Raw genomic sequence first — 25,049 nt, 5'->3', positions numbered from 1 at the left:
ATACTCTCAAAATCACTTACAGTGAATTTTCCAGTAATAGCATTTTTTTCAAAAAATATGGGTGGAGAACCTCAGTGGCATAAACCAACAAACCACAGAGTCTTACTGGCAGATCCAACAACATGTAGTTTGTTTCAACAATGAGGTTGTCTGGCTTACTATCTCAGTTTGAAGTAGTTTGATCAGGAAATTGTGCTCCAATTTCATAATACATTAAGGGATGAGTATGCAACTGTTAAGGGCATTCAGATAGAATTCACCGAAGAAGTGGTGGAAGAAGTTTTGGTTTGCCCACAAATGGAGAATGATGGATAGAGGACATGGATGCATGACAAGAAAAAGAGAAATTATCAGTACCTAGAGATCCTAAGCTAGAGGAAAACAAAAAGCAAGGTACATTATGATTATTTCTCCCTCTGCAATTCATCCACCCTGCTGAATTTATCATAAGGTATTTTACCTGTGAAGGAAGGTATTCCTATGTGCATGCTATTCATTTCAAAATTTTGAGTGGTTTGCAGCATGGTGATTATCCTATAAATCTCCCAAGTTTCCTTTATAATATTATCAAAAGGCAAGCTACCTATGTACAGCAAGGCAAAACCCAGTCGGTATCCCACCATTGCTTGATTAGGGCTATAATTGAAAGGGAGTTGACTAGGTAGCACTTGGGAACATGGGAGGATTTTGTAAAGCTCAAGAAAATGAGACCTAAAAGGGGTTGAGCTAAAAGGAAAGGAATGTAGACAAGAGAGAAAACTATTGTAGGAGTTAGGAAAGTAGTATATAGAATGGCTCAAGAAGCTTCAGCTTTTGCATCTGTACCTAAAATTATGAAAAGGAAAATTCTACCCACGCAGAAGCCTCAACTTCTAGAAAGAGGAAATCACACACAGTTGCTACAGAGGAAGGTTTAGAAGAAGTATCCCCAGTATCATAAGAACCTGCACTCAACCTTAATAAAGGTAAATCTGTTGATAAGGTCAATAAACCATTTTCTACCCCAATTTCTACTCCACGACGAGTCACTAGAATGTTTGGGGTAAATTTGAGAACTGAACCTCCTATGCCACCTGCTAAGCCTTCTATATCACCTATTGATGTTGAAACTCTAGTACCTACACTTGCACAATCACTAAACCACACAAAACCTACTCTTGAACATGAAAATGATCTTGAGAAAATTTTTGCAAAGCCAAATAGCCCTATTAATATTGATAGTGACATGGAGTCCTCAGAGAAAATAGTATCCAAGTTTGAATAGCTAGTGGAGGAAATTGATAACCTACCACCAGAGGAATATCCATCTGTTGCACAAGAAATGGTTCAGGAAAGTGTTGAAACATTTCAAGTTAAAATGACTATTGCACCATATCCTACAGTTGTTGTACCTTCAGAAAAAGTTGATAACACTATTGCCTATCAAAATAACAACTTTGTTGAATGTCAATATTCTCAAGATGATAGCACTACTAACCACCATCATCCTGAGCACCACCTTGAAGATTATAGACCTATTGTCCATTGTCATACACCATCAAACATTTCTACTCCATTAACAACCATCTTTAGTTTATACCAATAGTTTCAATGGGAAAAAGAAAACTGGGACCTAGAAAGGAAGCAATTGCTTAGAACTATCAAGGAACAAGCACAACAAATTGAAGAGAAGGATAGTGAAATTATGGTCCTACAACAACATGTCATGAAGATTATAGAGCTCATTCCAGAGCTTGTAAATTGTAGGTCACCATCTCCATTTTACACACTGTTCCTAAAAGAGCAAATGATTAATTTTTAATTGTCTCGAATTACTCGGGGGTTGAACCCTTCCTTGCACACTCCCCAAGAATTCTATGCAGTATTCAAATAAGTTTTGATGGCTCTACATAATCTCCTCTATGAGTTATATGTTCATAATCTTGCTGTTCTAGATGATAAAGATTGGAATTCATTTTTATATGTGGGAGATGTACAGTTTAGGGAAGTTATGTCATGGATGCAGAATGAGATTAGTCAAGAGAACTAGGCTGCTCCTTATAGGGAAAAGGAAATGTTTGAACCATTGTATATTTGGCTAGAGGTGCAAAAAACTTACAGAGTATTCTTTGATTGGATTTCTATTAACAATAATCAAAGTGTTGCTGCCAAAATTCACCTTGTTCACAAACAAGCATTTCTGGATTGGTAGCAACATTGTTCTGCAAATACCCTTGATGCTATACAAGCCTCCCTTCAAAGATGAATCTGATTACCAGAAGATCTAAAAACAAGGGAGTTGCACTCTCCTCAAAATTTGGAGTTGGCCATTAGCAGGATGCCCAAGTATATGATGTTAGGTAGAAGTCAGAAAAATTATTGGGTACCTCTTTGTTTCCAACCGCCAATAATCTTACATCATATGCTTGGAAAGTATGATTCATTTGCTGATTATAACATGATTGTTGAAGAATAAAAATGGGAAAGGTTGAAACAAAATCATGGATATTTTAATTATAGAGCTCATGAATGAGGGGAGAAAATTGCCAATGATCTTAGGCTGCGGATGAGGATCAGAAACCTATAGATGCTAAAGGGACCAGCCTCAGGACAGTTGGGGGGAAAAATGATGACATGAAGAAATAGAAGTCTTTTTTGCCCTTTTTGTGAACATTTGTCTATAACATATTGAACTTTATCATCTTTTATTATAAGTGTTTTGAACTTTTGATGTATAAAGTATGGACATAGGGCATAAAAATGATAATCGGAATTATATCTAAAAAGGAGTTCATTTTATGGTAGAAATCTTTCTTCATGAATGTTTGATATGGGTAGATCTTCCTGCAACTAAAGAGATTGCAAAAATTGTTAGTTGAATAATTAATGCCTTTTCTTTGTAAAGTAATAAATGTAAATAAATGTTTGTGGGAAGTCTTGTGTGTACTAAATATTGATCACAAGAATACAAGCTCAGTTGGAGTTAATAAAAAACAAACTACGAAGGAATAGCGCTAAGACATTGATGGTATTAAAGAGAAGTGTTATGACACTGTTGTGGCTGGAGACTTGGCCCCACATGAAAGGTGGAGTTTACTTTAGTAAGTAGGAGTTAGACTTAGTTTTCTAAGTTAAGATTATAACTACTGTTCTTGCAGTAGTAGGTGCATAGATGTATGGTTAAATAATTATAATTCCCTTCCAAGTATTTGATAGTTGTCTTTCCTTTGGATAAACTAGATTTCCTTAATGGTTATTGCATTCAAGGTAGTAGTAACTTTTAGCAAAACTAGAGCATATACTTTGTAGACATCATCTCAAGTTCATGCTCCCGGATTGACATTTAATGAAGATCGGCATAGTACTTTGGTAGTAAGGGATGTCCAATCCTGTAACTAAAAAGGTGTTATATTGATTAGACACTATTCACCTTCCTCCAACTTCCTTTCAAGCACTCAACCCTCCAACATGTCTTCTTCTCATGTTATACTCCAAACAACATGCCTACAAGGTCAAATCCTCATAGTCACTTGACCTAGGGCTAGTTAGAAAAAAATTGAAAAATACATTGCCTAGTCATGAAACCCTAGAATAACTAAGAGGACACATCTAACTATCATTCCCCAAGAGGCCATTAAAAACCAACTATGCGAGTCATATTTATGGGCCCATGTTTGAATCTTGCACAAAATTTATGTCCTACAAACCCTCCTATACAAAAATGGAATAACTTGAACAAAACTTTACACAAAATGACGAAACCAAAAGAAATGGAAAGGTAAGACAAAACTCTTCTTAAAACAATCATCTGATCATGCATGCCAATCCATATACTATGGACAAAGTACAAGAAACTACTAAAATTACTTTAAAACTGAAAAATATCTTATTGCAACTTCTCCCCATCCATACATTTTGCACTTTTTGACCTCACAAATGAGTTATATGTCCTTCCTACATCCATCCTAATAGTTATAACTATTTTTTGAATATTTACAACTCCTTTTGAACTAAGATTTATTTTTGAGCAACTTAAGTGCAACTTTTGAAATTTTCACAAATTTTCAATTCTAAGACTTGGAGAAGGTTCTTACTTATTTTAAAAAAACTTCAAAACACCTAATTCTAGGATATCTTAACCAAAAACTTGAAAAGATCTAATTTTGCCCAACTAGCAACTTTAGCTTGTAACTTTCCCAAAGTGGCCTAGACATACATGAAGGTGTCTTTCATTACAACCATGGATTTTTCATCCAAAACTTATTTATCCTAGCCTCATTAGGTTAGAAACCAAAACATTGAAACAAAATCCACAGTAGTGCCTTGGTGCTCTGCACCGCTAGTCATGACATGACTGTTGATATAAAAAATTATTAACCTTATACTGATTAGTTTAGTTAATGCTTAACCAAACATGATTTATATTAAGTTGTTTATCTATATAAACATAATTAGATCATTTATTTGATCCTATTATGACTTAATATGAATGTATCCAATTATTACATGGATGATATTATGCATGAGATCTTTACTCAATCACTAAGAGATAATATAATCTGTAAGTAAAATTTTTTGCATACTTAGTTTGGTATGAATAGTTTTGATTGAATACAAGGATAATTGATTGTGTGAATTCAAGACATGAATGATTAATTTAACTTAGCACAAGTACTATGAAAGCATATATGGATGCATATAAAGTAGTTCACATAGTGAACTGATACACAAATATACATGCACATATGCATACAATCATCATAATTAGTTATCCTTGAATCTAACCAAAGCTATATAAATCAAAAAGAGATACATGTTTAGAAGGAAAAAAGCATTTACATAGCTACCTCTTCTCCCATTGAAGAAAATCACAGAGCAAGGGCACATAGATGACAAGGGCTTGACCCAACAACAAAATGAAATGATCACAAGGGAATGAAAAAAAAGTCCTAGATCTCCACTTATCAACACCAATGTTTAGAGCTCTCCACCCTCATTCAGAGCTCCCCACCCTCTTTCGTGTGCAACTCTCTACAATTGATAAAAAAAGAGAGGAATGATTAATGTCATATTTTTTTTGTTATTTTTTTATAATCCATAACCCATAATCCACAAGAGCTCTATGTATATATACATATATACACACATAGACACATATATGTGTGTGTATGTATGTATACATACACACATATATACATATACATAGATAAATGAAAAAAACAATGCACTTTCTAAGAGTTTACAATTGTTCAACCAAATTAATGTTTTAGAAGAAAATGCACTTGAAGAATTGTTAGCTCAAAAGAAAGAACATGGTGTTGAAACAGCACAAAAAGTGTTTGGCATGAGAGGTCCACAAGTGAGGGTGTTGACCAATCTTGAAAACTTGAATGTTAAAATGAAAGTTGTCGATGATCAAACACCTATGCTAGAGTTACAACACAATGTGAAGTTGATTTTATATATGGTAGAGGTATATATTCACAAGTTTGATAATCAAAATTTAATGCATGGAGGATATTATGGGAGCCATTGGATAGAATCTAGGAAAGTTTTATGGTAGGTAATATGAAATTGGAATCATTTACAAGTGTCTTTCATAATTTATAGTCCAAATATTGAGAGGACTACAAGTTGTGCAATTTGTCATGTATTGCATCTACATTTGTTTATAAGAGTGTTTCAAGGTTGGGAACCACTTCAACATCCTTTGCATGGTTTAGAGGTAATCCCATTGTGGCAGAGGCTTTTGCAAGGGAATGAGCCTTGTGATTATGACATTTACACAAAAGAAGAACTTGTTTATTCAACTCCTTACACTCAACTCTTCACTAAAGTTATTCTTCTAGTAGTGAGAATAGTTGCTACAAATTCTTGGGAGCCAAGGGACCTTGAAACTATGCTATGTTTTTTGGAGACATGAAATAAGTTATGACTGACATTAGTACTTCATAACATTTTGGATCATATACTAATGCCCAAATTAATGAAAATAGTAGATACTTGGGATCCTCACAGGGAGAGTGTGCCAATACATGCATGGTTACATCCTTGGATTTCATTTTTGGGCTAGCATATGGAGCCTTTATATCCAACCATTCATTATAAATTGGGGAATGTGCTTCATGCTTGGCATGCAAGCGATGCATTTGCATATGCAATTTTATCACCTTGGAAAATTGTATTTGATCTTGCTAGTTGGGAACAACTAATTGTTCATTTTATTGTACCTAAATTGATGATAGTTCTATAATAATTTGTAATCAACCTAGTTAATCAACAACTAGACACAACTAACTAGATTATGGCTAGTTTCTTTCTAAAAATATCTGCTATGATATGTTTTTGTAAAATTTCTTGCGAACTCTACCCATTTTTCTTAGTTTGTAATATTTTTGTGTAGGATCTTGAGGTAAGTCACTTAGCACAAGTTGAGTGAGTTTTATTGTTTTATTATTTGGATTCTAGAATAAGTATGCAACTGGATCAATTTTTGTATTGTACTAAGATGTACTAAGAACCTTAAAAAAGATCTCTGAGATATACATGTTTAGAAGGAAAAGAAAAGAAAATTTGCATAGCCCTTGAAGAAAATCATAGAAAAAGCACACGAAGATCATAAGGGAATGCCACATAAATGAAATCCCAAAGCAAGGGCATGAAGATCACAAGGACATGACATGACAATGAAATCACAATGCAAGGGCACAAAAAAATAAATTGTAGAGCAACGGATGACAACAAAATGAAAAGATCACAAGGGAATTACAATGTTCAAAGCTCTCCACACTCTTTCACATACAACTTTTCAAAAAATGATTTATGTCATATTTTATTTTTTTCTTTATATTCATGAAAACATCGCAATTATGATGCTAACAATGGTATTGTGATGGCATTGGGGATACTTGCAATAAAAAGTATAAAAATCACCACAAACTACACCACTCTCACAAATTGCCATATCAATTTGAACCCAAATGTTATAGTGCTATTTTTCACACTTTCCTCTTTGGGTTTCAAGGCCAATGCATATTCTCCTACCTCTAATTATTCTAGTGTCTTGATCATTTATTTATCCCCAATAATTATAACCATTGATTCCTTCTTTGGTTTAAGGTCAGAAAAATGTTTCATTACATAGGTGATACCATCCCTAACTAGGGTGTAAGTATTTTTCTTCCCACTATGTGTTTCATCTACATCATATTTCTATGGCTTGCCTAAGAGCAAGTGTAATGCATTCATGTCTGCTATGTCACAAAAGGATTTATCATTATACTCACCAATGGAGAACTCTACCCATGATTATTCCTTAACTAGGGTATGTTGTCCCTTTGTAAGTTATGATATGTTATAAGGAAAAGGGTGTGGAGACTTTTGTAATTTTAATTTTTGCACCATTTCACTAAACACTAGATTTTCAATAGAACCATTGTAACGCACCACCAAGGGATCCAAAAGAATTAACCTAAATTTTTACTAAGTTTTCCAAACTCTTTTTTTTTAAAAGTAAGAAAGTATAACATACGCATCAAACATATAGTAGCGGAAGCAATAAATACAATCAACTAAAGCATACATAACAAGTTAAATTTCTTAAGGATCCCATGATGTTGAATTACATTTAAATTTAATCTACTACTAACTCTAATAACTATCACATCCATATAAAAGAATAATTAGAAAGTCCAATGTTCATATTATACATTTGTCCTGAATGCCTCTTAGCAAATTAATTTAGAATGCTCAATCATCCACTGTACATGTCATAGGGTATGAAAGGCTTAAAAGAATATACATATGTAGAAATAGAAATAAAGATACATCATCCTCCACGAATCCATGATACAAAGTATAGTAAAGTAAATGAAACCATCCACCATACATGATACATCCATCCATCATAAAAGATATAAAAATCCAACATGAAATACAACTATCCATCATAAAATATAACTAACTAAGTGCATAGTTCCTCCCAACCATCAATAGCATCATTAGACCATCGTGGGCCCTAGCCATCCCTCATGCATAACATCCCAAGCCACCAAATAGATCATCGATACTATAAGAATTAGGGACATCACTCCTAAACATACTACAACATAAGCATAAGGAAATATAACATGCTAATCATCAATATAAGTAAATGCATCAGTAAATAACATCAGCAAAACATTATAAATAAACATACCAAGAAGCTCCAATGTAATGCCCCACTTGGAGATCCTTGGAAACAAGGATGAAATACAAGCCAAGAATTTTTTTTTACAAGTATGAATGCACATGACAACATCATACATGGATCACAATGATCACAACAGAAGACTTCACCACAATCTCGACAACCAACAGATCTCCGAATGCCACTACCAAACTGACACACACAACCAAAGCCAACAATGAAAACGCATATGATGAGGGCTCAAGAAATGAACACTCATCAAAAAAACACCAAGCTGGGGTAAAATGCAGAATCCTGAAATTTGGCTAAGCCTGAAATCTTGAAGCATTGAAAATTGGCCAAGTCTAGATTTTTGAAGCCTTGAAATTTCCTAGAATCTATAACTTATCTCTGAGAGGTCTAAAACCTATCTCAAAAGATTCATCGCATATATTAAAATATATCTTAAGTATAAGTTGTTATACTTAAATGATATATTTTAAACCCCAAAGGACAAAAATAGAACACGAAAAATTGTATTTGCAACAACATAGGGTCAAAGAACACCCAAAAGGGTATCCAAAACAACTCTCAGAAAGTTTGGATCATGATGAAAAGTGCCCGCTATCTACCCGCGTAGGTTTTTGCAAAAAATCGTGCGACACTTTAATGTAGCATAGAAAAGTGTCGCATGAAATTTCTCAAGAAGGAGTGTGACACTATCAAGGACTGGGCGATACTTTTCCTTAAGGTGTGCAACACTCTTCTAGTGTTGTACGGCATTTCTCTAAGAGGCGTGCAATACTAGAAAGTGTCGCGCGACACTTCTCTAAAAGGCGTGCGATACTCTTCCAGTGTCGCACAACATTTCTCAAGGAGTGTGATACTTTACAGTATCGTATGATACAGTTTGTATGGGCGTGCGATACATTTTTATGTCACACAATGCTGACAAAATGTTGCCCATAGAAACATGAAAACACTTAAAGAAACTCAAAAAGAGGAAAAAACACAAAGAAAAACCTCCACACTGGGAAGTACCAGATCCACGTAAATCGAAGAAAGAACATTCAAAAGCACTAATAGCAAGGAATATATTGAAATACAAAAAACAAGAATCTAACCTATGTTGCATAAAAATGTAACTAAGGAATAGCACTAAGCAACTAATGCATCTTTCTACATTATCATGTAAAACTTCAAAATATGAAAGAAGACATGTAAATGAACAGCAAAATAGCACTATGCAAACCTCATGAAACCATCGGGTGTAGATGATTTCATTGCTCATGGGATGTGGTTGCTCACAAATTCAGCAGCATAACAATAGGCTAGATAGTGCTTGTGAAAATGAGGAGAGGGCTCTCCTTTTATAGGAAAATGGATGCAATGGACGGCTAAGATTGAATGCAAGATGGAGGGCTAGAATCTCTCAGGATCAATGAGGTGTCCATGAGGTGGAGGCCAAGTAGACTCCGTGTGGATTAGGGTTTTGACCATTCAAAGGGGGCAATATGCTCACACATATGTGAGCAACCTTTGATGTGACATGTCAATGACAGGTGTAAGAGGGTTGGAGGCTCAAGGTTTCTCACACATGTGTGAGACACCTTGGTTCACATGTGAATGGAGACAAGGTTGTAAGTGTGTAAGAGTCACATATCACATGTGACTAGGGTTTGCTAATCCTTTGATTAGGATTGTGCAAATAATTAATGATGTGATTAGGAGGGAAACTAGGACTAATTAATGAGAAAGTGGATAAGTAGGTTGACCTAGGTTAGAAGGATGGGTTAGGTTAGGGAAGTGAGGTTAGGTGAGGGTTAAAGGTAGGAGCCATGTGCTCAAATAGGATTAAATGCAATATTTAATTCCTATTGGGATTAGGAGGGAATTAATTAAGTAAATGACATACTTAATTAAAGTGAAAGGGGTTAGATGCAAGGGGAATAGGTTAAGATTTAAATAAACCTTAGTTTATTTAAATCAAAGAAAGGGGAATATAATTAAATAAATGTAAATTTATTTAATTAAATGATAAGTTAATTAAATAAATAATAAATATTTATCTAATTGGTCAAGAAATGGGTTTTGGAAAAATTTAGGTGTCTACATAACCATCTATCAAACAGTAAAGGAACAGTACAGAAAGGAAACATCACAACAACTGAAATAACATCGCAAAGAACAGAATAACCAAGTAAGTACATAGTTCCTCCCAATGGTCAATAGCATCATAAGACCATCGTGGGTCCTAGCCATCCTCCATGCGTAACATCCCAAGCCACCGACCAGATCGTTGGTACTATCATAATAGGGACGTCACTACTAAAACATGCACAATATCAGCATAAGAAAATCTAACATGCTAGTGATAACGCATAAGATAATCCTACAGTAGATAACATCACCTATCACATGCTAAACAACAGTAAGCAATAGATATACTAGTAAAACAATTCACATCATCTAATCATATGCTAAACATCATAATATGGGAATGCGTCAAGTAAACTAACACCATCTAAATATGATATCCAAGCATTCCAATGAAAGCATAAATCACAAGAAGGCATACTCCGAAACCCAAAGTACCAAGTGAAAACATCCAACAACGATCACACTAGGACAAAGATCATCTTTGTACACCGAGCCCTAGCAGTGATGAAGGTAGCTATGCCTCCAAACCACGCGGCATCCATAGGTCAACACCTACCGTGCTGATGGAGATAATGATCCAACCACAAACATACATAAAGCACAACATCCAAGGCTAACACTCACGCCAGACAGTATGATGGCTGAACCAAGATCCTAAGACAATGCAAGGAGTACAGGTCTTGGTTAAACACTCAAAAGGCTACTAAGTAGGGACCAACATCATGGAGAGTTGCTTGGCATCGAAAATCCCAAGCTAGCATAGGCAGCTACTCTTCTCAATAGAAGGCACACAACCTAGGGAAACAACTCTTCACGACAGAAGGTGTACAACCCAGGGTAGAAACTCTTCACGATGGAAGGCGCACAACCCACACATTTTATTATCTTGTATGTATTACCACTCAATGTTTTAATTTAATTACCACTTATATAAAACTTCCTCTACCAATTAGGGAATAGTCACCAGGTTGCAGGATAGAAGTCCCTCCATATGTTACCCTACCCTACCCATGCTCATCCTATGACAAGTTTTCATGGGCATGCATACTTCCATCCCAAGCCTAATGATCAAAACTTTCAAAAAAGACATGGAAGGTCAAGATCCATAAGTCCTCTGACAAACATACGTGCACGTACTTGTGTGTGGCGCACCACCATCACAAAGATCATAATACAAGGATAGGATGAGAACAAAATGCAAAGAAAACACCCAACTGAAAGCAACATAGGAAGGACAAATTATACACAAATCCCAAAGCCAACAAAAACATACATCATGAAATCACTCAACTAGCCTCAATCCGAGAGTATGGATTCTACACAAATCTCAATGATGTAACAAGACCAAACATCATGAACTCACTCAACCGACCTCAATCCGAGAGTATGGATTCTACACAAATCCTAGCATTCATGAAACAAAAGAAAAGGTCCAAAAGAAACCATGACAGGTATAAAATCACTCAACCAGACACAATGTCGAGAGTACGAGTGAAACATGCATCCCAATGCAACATAAAAGTGCAAAAGTGGTATGATTGATATCCAAATAGATCATACAAGTCCACGACCCACATTGTGCCAAGAAAACTCGAGAAAATAGGGTGGCACGCAAAATGAGGTAAAAACCTCAAATTTTAGAAAAATTTCAAAATTAAAACCCATTTGGCCTTTGGGTTCAAAAACCCCAAAAAGCCAAAAATAAAAAGAATCGGACACCATATGCAAAAATGGCCAGCATAACAATGCAAAACTCCAAACCCTCATCCCAAAAAACATGGAAATGTTCGTACCTGCCCAACCAGGTAGAACTAACATATAGAAATGGAGGGGAACACTAGTTCTCAGCCTCCAAACAAACATCTAACAAAAATAGAAGCATAAACGGAGCTAAAACAATAAAATGGGAAAGCCCTACCTCATAGCAAAAGGGAAAAATGGAAAACTGAACCAGAAAATAAAACACCCGCAGAAGTGGCTGAAAATCATGACAATCTAAGGTTTCCCCAAGCTAGATCCAACGAGCTCAACCTTGCGATGATCCCACGCCCATACCTCCCACAACAAACAAAATAGTAAATCCTCATGAAGAGGATTTTGGGTTTTACTCTCCAACTTTCTAATTCAAAAGTGAGAAGTGAGGAATTACATTCCTTTTTGGATACTTATTCACTTTTCGGGTGAATAATCGATTAGGGCAATTAACTAGCCAATCTAGTTAAACCCCGAATCGACCCAAAAAAAAAAAGGCTATTCCTATAAATAGGAATTCATCTATGTCAAAGCTGCCAGAAATTAAAATAAATCAATTAAAAAGCTTGAAAACCCAAAAACACATAAATCTCTTTAATAACTTTCGCGACAATGCGAATCTCTAAATGCACAAACAAGCTTACTAGTCTAATCAAATAATGCAAATGAGTTTGGATTTAATAACACCAAAAGGTTTAATTTAAACACTTTAATAAAGGATACGTTGACTATATAAGGATGACATTGGTAAAATATGAATGGCTAAATCACTAACTCCATGTGCCACTGCCAAGGATATAAATCTTGCACACTAAACAACACGATCAAGTGCAATTGCATATAATAACATAGCCAAAATAATAAATGCATTAAATCACCTAATTTAACTATTTATTGAATTATGTTAAAATAATCTATTTACGTCACTCATGTTCACATAAAGCATATCAACACAGGAATGACGTAAATAACCATAGCATTAAATCCATCACATAACATACTCAAAGGTATGTCTAAATACTAGATAACCAGATATCATCATAAAAACACACTATCATCTCAAAATGGCATCATCATGCAATATGATTAACTGAATAGCATAGTAGTCTAAAATCTATGATACTGAAACCAAAGAGTAACATCTAACCCTCAGGTCATCTCAAATGTACACATCACATAAGAACAGATATCTCTTAGATCAAAATAAAACAAAGTAAATGTCTGTATCACATAACCAAATAATTTCACATGAAAAATCCATTTCTAATTACTTAAGTATATAATAATGATTGATTACAGAATTAACAAAAAGACACTTAAAACACATAAGCAAACACAGTCATAAACATGACTAACCACTGCTACAGGAACCTAGTCTAGTGTAGCATGGTAATAGTACATAGTGCAATCTCTGCACACATCTCAGGGTAATCATGGAATAACTTCATGATACCACATCGATACTGGTAACCATTGGCACAAACCTCAGTGAACAATAAATCACAATCTCAAAGATCAAACAAAGCATAAACAAAGAAACTGATACAAAAACATAAATCCAAACACCTCGATGGTGTAGACCACTCAGGGTTACAATCATGATCCCATCACAACAAAAGATCAACAAGGTTGCATCCATCAGGATAACTTACAGAAGTCCAATGGGAGAGGCACTACATCCAGCCATGGTGACTATAGATGGATCTGACTGGTAAGAGTAAAAAGCACTACCACTTGACTACATGGAACCTAAATGGTCCACTCCCACCACGCTAAGTAGATAGTCTCAAGTCCCAAATAGGATATCAAATCACATAACACAAGTATTCTCTAAGTCCAAGAAATCCTAAAAGTATACTAACTTAAAGGATCTAAGATAGATCGATATCTAATTCCTAGAGGCACACATGACATGTAGGAAACCTACTATGTAAGCGAGCAATGTCATTGCATGAATCACGTAGAAGTTACCCTAGTAGTTAGCTTAGGACTCCAGGGTCCCTACTGATCCCTATGTAGCCACTAGTATCCTCTTGTACTAACAAGGCATACTATGGAATGCAAGGTCGCAACCAATCATTCTCTGTACTCCCATCCTAGTCTGTACTAGCACTCGAGGCATGGGCAAGAACATACAATTATCTTATTAAGTTCATTTTAATCCCCATTTAGTGTAATGTTTTCATTTATTAAAACAACTTAAAATGAGTTACCTTGGCAGCCTCTTAGGGCCCCAACTCCCATTGCAAGCCACTTCCTGACACTACAAGTAGATAACCTACCCCAAGCTCGTAAAGGCACAGGTCCATAATCATATAAAATCACCTCAATCCTATACAAGTGACTGGAAAACATCATAAAGATAATCATAATAATCATACCAGTTCTCCATGAGCAACTAGAAGCATCAAATGATAAGTCACAATATCCATCGGTTCTCAATGAGTAGCTCGAAAATATCCCAATAATAATACTGATCAATGACTCCAAAATGGTCAAGTCAAACATGTCACAACATGACATCATCAAGAAAAAATCATCCAAAACATCTCAGTCCTCTCAAAGCGACTGGAAGGTAAACCAAATACAACTAATCGATGACTCAAAAATGGTTAAGTAAGGTATCTCATATACATACACCTTAGCTTCACACAAGAAGACTAGAAAGCAATAACAAATAGTAAATACAAACATATCATAGAGCACACCATCACATTACCATGGTTGGGCTAAAAGATTAGAATCAAATCATCATAATCATCACAATCACACACCTCCGAGCCTCTGGTAACAACCTAAACTAGTCAATACTAGGACAACCAAAAAACCCCAAACACAGACAACATACAAACACAAATGTAAGTTTCATGTTTTGGTTTACTTGAAAACACATAGTTCCAGTTTGCAGTAAGGTTTAAATTCCAATTTCATATATGTGTCAAGTAATAGTCTCATAGTTCAGTTTAATTGATAATATATTGTTGAATTAATGTGAGGTTTCCAGTCTTCATTTTCAAAGTATGTTTCAAGTAAAGGATTTCTAGATAACCCTATAGGTTGATCCATTCACTTGTTCGAATGAAACTAGAATTACCCTCCCATCATGTTTTAAATCAATAATATAATTCTACAATTTTATCAAATAATATCCTTCATTAATTACCTCTAATTAAACTAATTTTAATTAAATTAATTAATAATTATTGGTCTAAATACTTATATTAATATCTTCATTAATTATCAATTTATTAATATTTAACCAAAAACTATTAATAAATTAATAACTACACAAATTATATTAAAATGCATTAATATTTTAATAATAAAAATTATTAATAAAACATTCTTAAATAATAATAAAGTTAATATATTAAAATTTATTAATAAAAATTATAAATAATATTAAAATTTATATAAAATCATTATTAAATAATAATAATTATTAACAAATTAATAATTAAAAATAAACTTAACAAAACACATTTTGCATAATACTACTAGCTTTAACATGTTGTGTGCTCTCTTTAAAAAGGGCCACCGACTTATTGCTGTTGTAGTCAACGCAGGGTACCCTACGATTAATGCAGGTGCTGCTGCCCATAAAAGATGGTAAGTCATGGGGAGGGGGGGGGGGGTGCGATGTGGTGGAACCTACCTCCTCCCACTTGTAATTAATTTTATTTTTTATTTTATTTATATTTTTATATGATTAAAGTTTAACGCCATCACCACTTATTATATATGAATATATTTAAATTTATATTTTATTAAAATTTAATAAAATTAAATTCAAACATAATATTATATATATATATATTTAATAACGTTTTCAATATTAGTCTGATAAGAAAAATAAGTTGAACCATTTAAAATTTCTAATTTTAAATTTTTCTTTCAAATATTAAACCCTTCTCAATTAACCATGTTTTCCTTTTACCTATGGACGAGGTTTTTAAATGGATTTGTTTTCCTTCCAATCTTATTATACAGACGAGATAAAATACAAACATCATAAGATTCAGACAAGAGAACGAAAGAATCATACAAAGAAATCTAGAGAATTCGATCTCGACAATTATGAAGAAGACATGAAAGGAAAATTGTGTAACTAATTAGTGATAAAAAACACAGGACCCTACTTGAACTTGATGCTAATACACAACCACCCAAAGATTGTGAGGGAATTCATTTCTATCCAAAACTTCTCTTTGAAACTTTTCCAAAATTCCTTCCCAAAATTCGTGTCCAAATTCGTGTCCAAAATTCGTGTCCAAATTCGTCTCCAAAATTCGTATCTATATCATCTCCCCCAAAAATGAACCCTACCATTGTGATAAAGAGTTTTCTCCTTAAATTGGGGCACTAATTGTGTGTTCACCTAAGAGAACTTTGTGCTCACAAGACTCAACTCCAAATTAACTTTTATTTATCTTTATTTTATCTTGCATTGATCTTTTTCATGCACATTAAAAGAATTATTAAATAACTTTATTAAATTTTCACTTGACTTCTTTTTAATTAATTTATTAAACTCTCATGCACGCATTATGCAACACTTATTAAATTTACTTGTTTTATCTTTTGATTAATTTCTTACATTTTCATCTCATGCATATACCATGCAAACTTAAAAATTTTCATAAATTAATATATTTTCACTTTTAAACTCATTTTTGAAACTTAATTGGTAAAATATTTATTAACTTAAATAATAATATTATTTAGCATTTATTTAAAAATGAACTCTAAATATATTATTATTAAATTAAATAAATATCATGGCGTTCTAAATTATACTTATAACTTTTATCTCGAAATTTAATTCTTTTTATTTAATTAATTTCTCAATTAATTAAATATTAAAATATCATAATAATTCTCCATTACATTAAATCATTGATTAAATATTTTAATTAGACTTAATTAGTAGAAAATACACCAAAGACTCATAAAACAACATACAAAAACTCATCATAGAAAACCACATACAAAATCAAACTAGAAGGTTAAAATCATGAATTAAAGTCATTTGACGCATTCAGAGGGTACATGACTCAAGTACTTGTCCTAATTTTCAATTAGGAAAATTGGCTTAAAGGTTTAGGATTTGGACTCAAGAACTTATCTTCCCTCTCTTACCATTGAGATAATGCGATAGGGTACACTCATCTTGGCAATTTAGGGAAGTTGATACCTACAACCTACAACTTGCATAAACTCCATGCATGTACAAATACAATATATACTAAGCTAAACAGGCAATGGAAAGAAATGGTGCATCGTGTAGATCACAACCAATAGGTGACTATGACTCTCTTCCTTAACCACATCAGAAATGCCATACATAAAGAAAACAAACACGCACACCATACACATGCAAGTATGGGGTAAGTATCCATAAGCAAACACAAGAAAACACATAGGACAATAAACCATCTAACTAATCATCATCAATAACTAAAAACACTGAATAGTCATCATGCATACATGAAATATAGAGTACCAAGTAATCTCATCATTTAATCAACTAAATGTAAAACAATATCTAATAATCTCAAGATAATGCCACTAAATATCAAGCATAAAACTGGCCTAAAAGAGCTTGGCAATGATAACAAAAATGTAACTAGGAAGATGTAAACTAGGGTAGGCACTACATCCATAATCAATGATAAATTTACATACCTTCCCATGACTTTTTTAGTTGGTTCTAAATAAGGTCTTCCTCTGAGGTTCCTCTTGAGCTTGTGCTACCTATAGTGATGCTTATCTCATCATCGAGAATACTCCTTCCTTAGGTTCAAGGTCCTACAATGTAGAGTAGGTACTCTATGCATCCTCATTGACCCATTCGGCTCTCCTTTCCCCTTATTTACTCGATTGCATTTTTCAAGGCATATACTTGCATGACGTCCTAATTGATTACAATTGAAGCATTTTATTGGTCCAATGTTCCTTCCTCTAAATCTCCCCCTACCATAGGGTCTCCTCCCTCTAAAATCTCCTCTTGAACTTGACTCTCCTCATTCTTTGTCTTTTGGGTTTGTTCAAAAGGTTTGGTTGACTATCCTCTTACCCAAGAGCTTCTTCTTCCTATAAAGTTTTTGTTGTTGCCTCTTCCTTTACTATTCTGATCCTACTTCTTCCTAAACTTTTCTTCAACTTTGATGTCCATTTGGTAGTATTTATGCACTATTTTAGGGCACATAAAATTGATTTCCTCTTGGATTGAAAGATTTAATCCATTAATGTGTCTAGGCAACTTTTCTTCTTTAGTTTATATTTTTCTAGACTTCATACATAGTTTCAAGAATTCCTACATAGTCACTCACATCCATGTCTTTTTGTTTTATATTCTTCCTTCTCCTATAGAGTTGAACCACATAATATTTAGGGACATATCCATTGGTGACCATTGCCACAATCTTTCCTCATGATGAGATCATATTTCTTTTTTTTCTTTACCCTTTCCACCTAGGTAAAGTTCCACCAAGTTGGGGCCCCTCCCTTTAGCTTGGACTTTTGTTATTTTCATTCTTTGATTCTCTAGGATATCCTCACATTAAAAAAAACTTGACAAAGATTTTATCCAATCCATGACAAGATCATGATCCATATTTTCAATATATATAAGAAGATCCAACTTGGCATCCATAGTTCTCCTTTCCATGGACTTAAGAGCCTTTATGAGGGGTCTCTAGTTTGCAATAACTTCCTCTTTGTACCACTCAAGGGCCTCTTCCTCATGCTCATTTTCATTTACTCTAGAGTTCTCTCTTTCACTTTTATATATGATTCTCTTTAGTTTGTCTATCTCCTCCCTCAATGAGTTATTCACTACCTATACTTCCCTACTCTCCGTCATTTTTTTTTGAGGAGCCTTATTGATCCTAAATTATTAATTCTTGAGAGGGCTTCTCCTTCTACCTCATAAATCTTATCGATATTATCTACTTAGGATTCTTTCCTTTCTATGATACTACTTGATGTAGAGCCCTTGGTGTATCCAAGGAGATTGCTATCAAAGGATCACTTGCAATTGCTATTTAGGATTCTACCACCATAAAATTTGACTCTTTAGAGAATCCATTTTGTAATCCCATTCCTTGTGACTCTATCCAAGGGATCACACCTTTGATAACAACACAATTGATCATGTTTTGCTATGAAAATAGTTCATGCAAGGTTGACTTATTTAGAAGATCATCCATTGTAGTCTTGACAAGTAGGCACAAATAGGCCTTCATAGGGCATATTTGCAAATATGAGTGATAATTATGATTTCGGTTGAACCAACTTGGATCTCCTTATTCTTTAACTATATTTACACCTTAAAATGTCCAAAATTCCACCAACTAATAGTCTCAGGAAATTTTCTACATTAACCCTCCTAATTCCTACTAGCCTTGCAACAAAGTTTTCTAGGGAATAAATTTTGATTTGCCCAAAGGACATGGAAAATCAAATATAGTTGCAAATAACCTTTTTACTAGAGTTATATTGATCCCTTAATTCTTAGATCTTGAGTCATTAAAAGACCAACCAAATGTTCATAAGGCCAATAGACCTAAAAGACCCAATTATGCCTATTTAACAAAGAAAGTGCCAAAAATACTTATTAAAAAATAGTGCCAATTCTATAAACATGTATGGAATATTTAAAATGGATGGAGTATTAGTTTTTAAAGCTTGGTTTAACCCCTAAGTGTCTAAACACCGAGGTTCCTAAAAGCTCGTTTGTTGACACAAAGAGAATTGAACCTCAAATTGTTATAAAAATACACATGCTCACAATCTTCCTATAAATGAATTCAAAAATATTAAATTACGCTTTCTATCCTCTCATTTCACCAAAACTTAGAATTTTCCACTAGGTGAAATGTGAGAAAATGGTATTTTTTAAAAACCTAGGTGTTCTAGGGTTTAAGACCCATGCTAACAAAAATGATTCTATCTCCCTTTTCCTTGGGTCTTAGAGGCTCAAACCTAGTGAACACAAAGCTTATTCAATCCTCCAACTTCTCCAATCAGTTTCAACTTTGGATTAATCTATACAAATCTATACCACCCAAATCAGTGTTAAAATTGTAGGAAAACTGGTATGTTTTTAGTGATTTGAAAGCAAAATTACATGTATATGTCTTCCATCCACCTGTGAGAGATATTTGAAGACCTTCACCAATGGTTACACCTAATTTTTGAATCTTGTGGCCATTGGGGTATTTATTACAAACAATTTGTCAAAAAGTTGCATAGCAACATTTTTGCAATTTGGACAACTTTTTCTCCTAACAAGAATTTTTTGTTGCATGCATGGATTATGGTTCCAAATGAACCAAAATGGATTAAAAAAACCTAAAGACACCTAATCAATACTAATTACTAAAATTTGGATCCTTTGACCACATTTGACCAAGTGGTTGATATGGCCACCAACTTGGCACTAGGCCTCACAAATAGATCAATGAGCAACATTTTTGATTTCCTATGAGCATCCAAAATTCTAATATGAATAGGAAATCCTTTAGGAAGGTATAAATGAATGGGGGATGGTTAGGGTACTCCTGTACTACTTATGTAGTCATATACTAGTCTTTCAATATTATTTCCATCTCTTCTTGTAGTAGGGTTTTTCCCATGTGGTTTTTTCTATTTCTCCTCTTTACAAAGATTTAGTTATGATTGAGCACCTCATCAAGCCTTGTTGTTAGGACCCATTATTTTTAGTGGTAGTTTCTAGGTTTTTAGCCACTCCCTAAATTTATCTTAAGGGAGATGTTAGAGTAATAACCTATACTCTCTTATTATCTATGATTTACTTAAGCAAAAATTTAGGCATATAATAATGAATTCTTTTATTAATTATTATAATGTAACCTACCTTTTGGGGTTTTGATCTTCTTCATAAGGATTGATCTCTCTTTGTAACCTCATTCATTCAATACAATTGCAATTCCTTATTTTTACATCAAGAATGTTTTCTCTTATGTGGATATCTAAAGTTAAGCCTCCATAGTTTTGCTTCTCTCTATATGTGACAAGTGTTTACATGTAGTGATTGATGGGAGTTGTGGGGTGAGCTTTCCTCAATTTCAACATTTATGTATAACTTTATATGTATTATATTATATATTAATTACACTTTACATGAAATTTATATTTAGTGTTCAAATAAATATAACATGTCAAACATTATTTCAATTTGTAACTCCAAATTTTTGAGTAACTAAAATAAAAATAGGGCATAACAAACTATTATGATTAGTCCTAGTTTTTTGGTTTGTGCCAAGAGGATGCATTGAAATTCTAAATATAGCAATCAATATTATGATTATTAGGACACATAAGTCCCATCAATTGATCAAGTAAAAGAATCTTTGTGATAATTTTTTCGAGAGAGCACAATACCTAGATAAGTTAAAGAAAGATTTCAAAGAAGAAATTGGAAGATGCAAGGGGAATAAGGAGGTATATATCATAGAATATTATCTTGCCTCCTCCATCTTAGCCTAATTAAAATGGTCCACATTGTCTCAATTGTCTTGCATAGTTTATTACAGATTGTTGGACATTGATATTGAAATGAAGTTTGCAACTTTAAAAAAGGAATGCCTTTACCATAAAAAATAATTACTAGAGGATTAAATCAATGTTTTTCCTAAAAAGTAGATACCCCTATTTTTTAGGGTTGTGTTGAGCTATAATTTTGCACAATGCTAAATGAGTGGGATCCTTTTGAATCCCACTCTTGAAAAGTTGATCAAGGACCAAATCCAAGGTTTCGAGTGGGTTTTGCAACCTACTGGGTTCATTCAATTGAAGATAAATGTGTATGTTCATGAGGAGACCTTTGCTAGTTTGAGTTACTATTTCAAATGTAACCACAAAAGAGATATTTTTGTATTTTTGTTTATGATGAATGCAATTTATTGATGCAACTATATGAATTCCCATTTAACCAAATGTTTGAAAAGAAAATAATAAAGATAGAGTAACAAGAAATTAAAAGAAAATAGCTGAAAGGGAAATTCCTAATGGACATAAACCAAGGTAACAATAATTTGCAAATTAAATTATCAAAAGGATTGAGTAGGAAACCAATAAAATTAGGAGCAACACTTCCTCAACTCCACTGATGCAATTGTTGATGGGAACTCAATATAAACCAAAAGATGTTTCACATTTCATCAAATCACAAGGCCACAAAAAGTGTGCTCATGCAAGACAAGACACTATGTAAGAAAAAAGATGATCCTTTCCCATTTCATCACAACAAAAAAATTCATTAACAGGAGGAAAACACCAAAACTAAAAGATCACACAATCATAACAACACATTGAAACCATTGGCTCCATTATTATTCATGAACATGCATTCACAAAAATAACACACTCCAACAAGATTTACTAAACTCATAATGAGAGCACTAATAGCATATATTATTGCATCAAAATAAAGGTTTGGAGTACATATTACATCCATGTATGTATAGAAATCATCTCCTCCTTTTGTGTTCTAAGAACTTTTTAAATGAAAACATATGCTAAAAACTAATAAATCCAATCTAATTATATCAAATCTAACTTTCTAAATGGTGATAAGTAGGTCACCGCCCTTGTTTATATTCATTAATAGTGCATGAGCCTTTACATGACAAAAAAACAATGAAAGAATAAAAAGATAAGAAGAAGGAAGCTGTGAGATGATCTAGAAGTCTCTAGAAGCTCTAAAAATGGAGGCTTACCTTTCTTTAGGTGTTTCTAGCAGTTAAAATTGTGCCAAAATATGTTTCTGGTGCATGGAATGTGCTAAAGTAGGAATTGGTTGTTAAGTGTCATCACACTACTTCTTCAAAACTATCAACACATCTCTATAAAAAACACACCTACATGCTTGTGCACCTTGGTGACAGGTTCCAAAAAACCAAAAAATCTTCTAAGTGTCAAAATTGAACTTCCAGTATTTGTTTTTTTTCCTCTTTACACCACAATGAGGTCTAGATTTTTATTCTTGAATTTCTCTATCATCTCTACTACCTAACTAGCTTTCGGTAAATCTAAAGCCTCATACTTATTCTTTACTAACTACTAGTGGTTGGTAACTTCTATTCGAGTCTCTAAAAAGTCCTCAACCTTGGTGTATAGCTCCAACAAGACCTCTTCAGTTTTGAATGCTTGTCTTATGTCATCACTTGACAAAGCATCTTCAAATGTTCCTCTGAATTATTAGATGATTGATTGCACTGCAAAAAGTTTGGTCTTAGAATAATCTTTAAAAATCTCAAGGAAAGCAATGTTATAGTACCTCTCTGCTTCCAAAAATTCCTCTTATGCTTTGACTTTAATCTGCTAGATTTCCTCATGTAATCCCTTTATTACTTTATTTCCTACCAATATCTTTTCAATCTAGTCATCGAGCTTATCAAGCTCCTCTACAACATATACCTCCATGAGAATCCAATACCTCAGATCCTTTATAGATCTAAGTTCTTGCAAATCCTTGGCCCAGGTATGTACTTCATCCACTAGTTCAAAACCTTGGTTCACTATAGAAACCAACTTGTCGACACTTGACTAGATGTGGACACTTGACTAGATGTGGTGCAACAAGTTCAAATTGCCTTGTATTATTTGCACCCCTTTCTCCTCAAACCTATCATGCTATATCTAGCATGTTTCTAAAAATGAGTCCATTTGTATTCCTGACTAATTTCTTCCTAGTGCATCTCCAAGGGCTACCTCTAGGTTTTCTAGGTCAATAAGTCCCACTACATCATTTAGGTCACCTCTAAGTAGCTCATTCTTCTTACATAGTGTTATCAGTTATGATTCATCCTAATCCATGTGTTAGAATACCTTCTTCAGGCCTATTGTAATCAACACTTTAGTTATGTCCACTGTGGGCTTTCACAACATCACCTCCTTGATTTGGTAATCTTTTGGATTTAGTTCTTTGGTGTTAGTATGGGGAGGAGGACTGGTGATATGAGCAAGAAGGTCTTGGTCTTGATTCTTCATTATGAAGGCAAGTATTCTAGCATCACCCTTATGTGGTTTATGCCCCTTTATCACTGTAATCAATTCCTTCATTCCTTTATCTACTATTAGCTCTATCTACTTCTTCTATCAAAACATAACCTCCCACTTCAACTATGATGGTATGGTCCCCATAGGTGAAATTTACTTAGTTGAAGAGGTTGGTTTGGCAGTGCGCTCCTTTTCCTTACCACTTCTCTTTGGAGCCTTCTTGTGTCAAGGAAGATCTTCAAAAGGAGTTTCTATGCTTTGTTGGACTAAGGATCTAACCTCTATATCTTGAGGAATTTCCTAAGTTTCTTCTAGTATTTTCCCTCCTCAGATACTTCATATTAACATGAAGCTATTGGAGTTCTCCTTCCTCGGTTCCTTCTACTTCTATTTCTACTTGAATGGTTAGAGGAGGTGGAGTTACTAACCTTTTATCTAGAAAGGCCATATCCAATGATGGTGGTGGTGGTGGAATGCCCAGAGGTCCCTGGGGAAAAGGAGGAAATTGATTCCAATCCTCTCCCAAAGGCTCAGTTGTGAGAGCATCTCTTATCTTTTCAACACCATCTTAGTGCCCACTGGTATAAAATAAAAGTTTGAGAGGTCAAAGAAATTTTTTCCTTCACCCTCCATCTCTACTATCTACTTTTTTTTATTTGTCTTCTAAATTTGATACTTGGATAGGCTCTCTTGGAGTAGATGGAGGTGTTTGTCTGTAAATTACTCTTCTCTCTTAGTCTATGGCTTTGACCAAGTGGGTTCTCTAGCTTAAGGGTACAAACTCTATTTGTTCTCCTTCTTCCTCATCCTTAGCTTTTGGGATGGTTTTTGGAAACTGTTGGTGTTTGAAAATTTTACCTATTTCCAATTATCCCTGTGAGAATATGACACATCTAGGGGCAACTAACTCCCATTTTCAACAATGCCCATTCAGACACCAGGCCAACTATAAGGCATGACCCTT

The sequence above is a fragment of the Cupressus sempervirens genome, chromosome 3 (assembly GCF_028749045.1).
Source record: "Cupressus sempervirens isolate cs-2001-9-10 chromosome 3, ASM2874904v1, whole genome shotgun sequence".
NCBI classification, from domain to species: Eukaryota; Viridiplantae; Streptophyta; class Pinopsida; order Cupressales; family Cupressaceae; genus Cupressus; species Cupressus sempervirens.
This window is presented reverse-complemented; position numbering follows the sequence as displayed.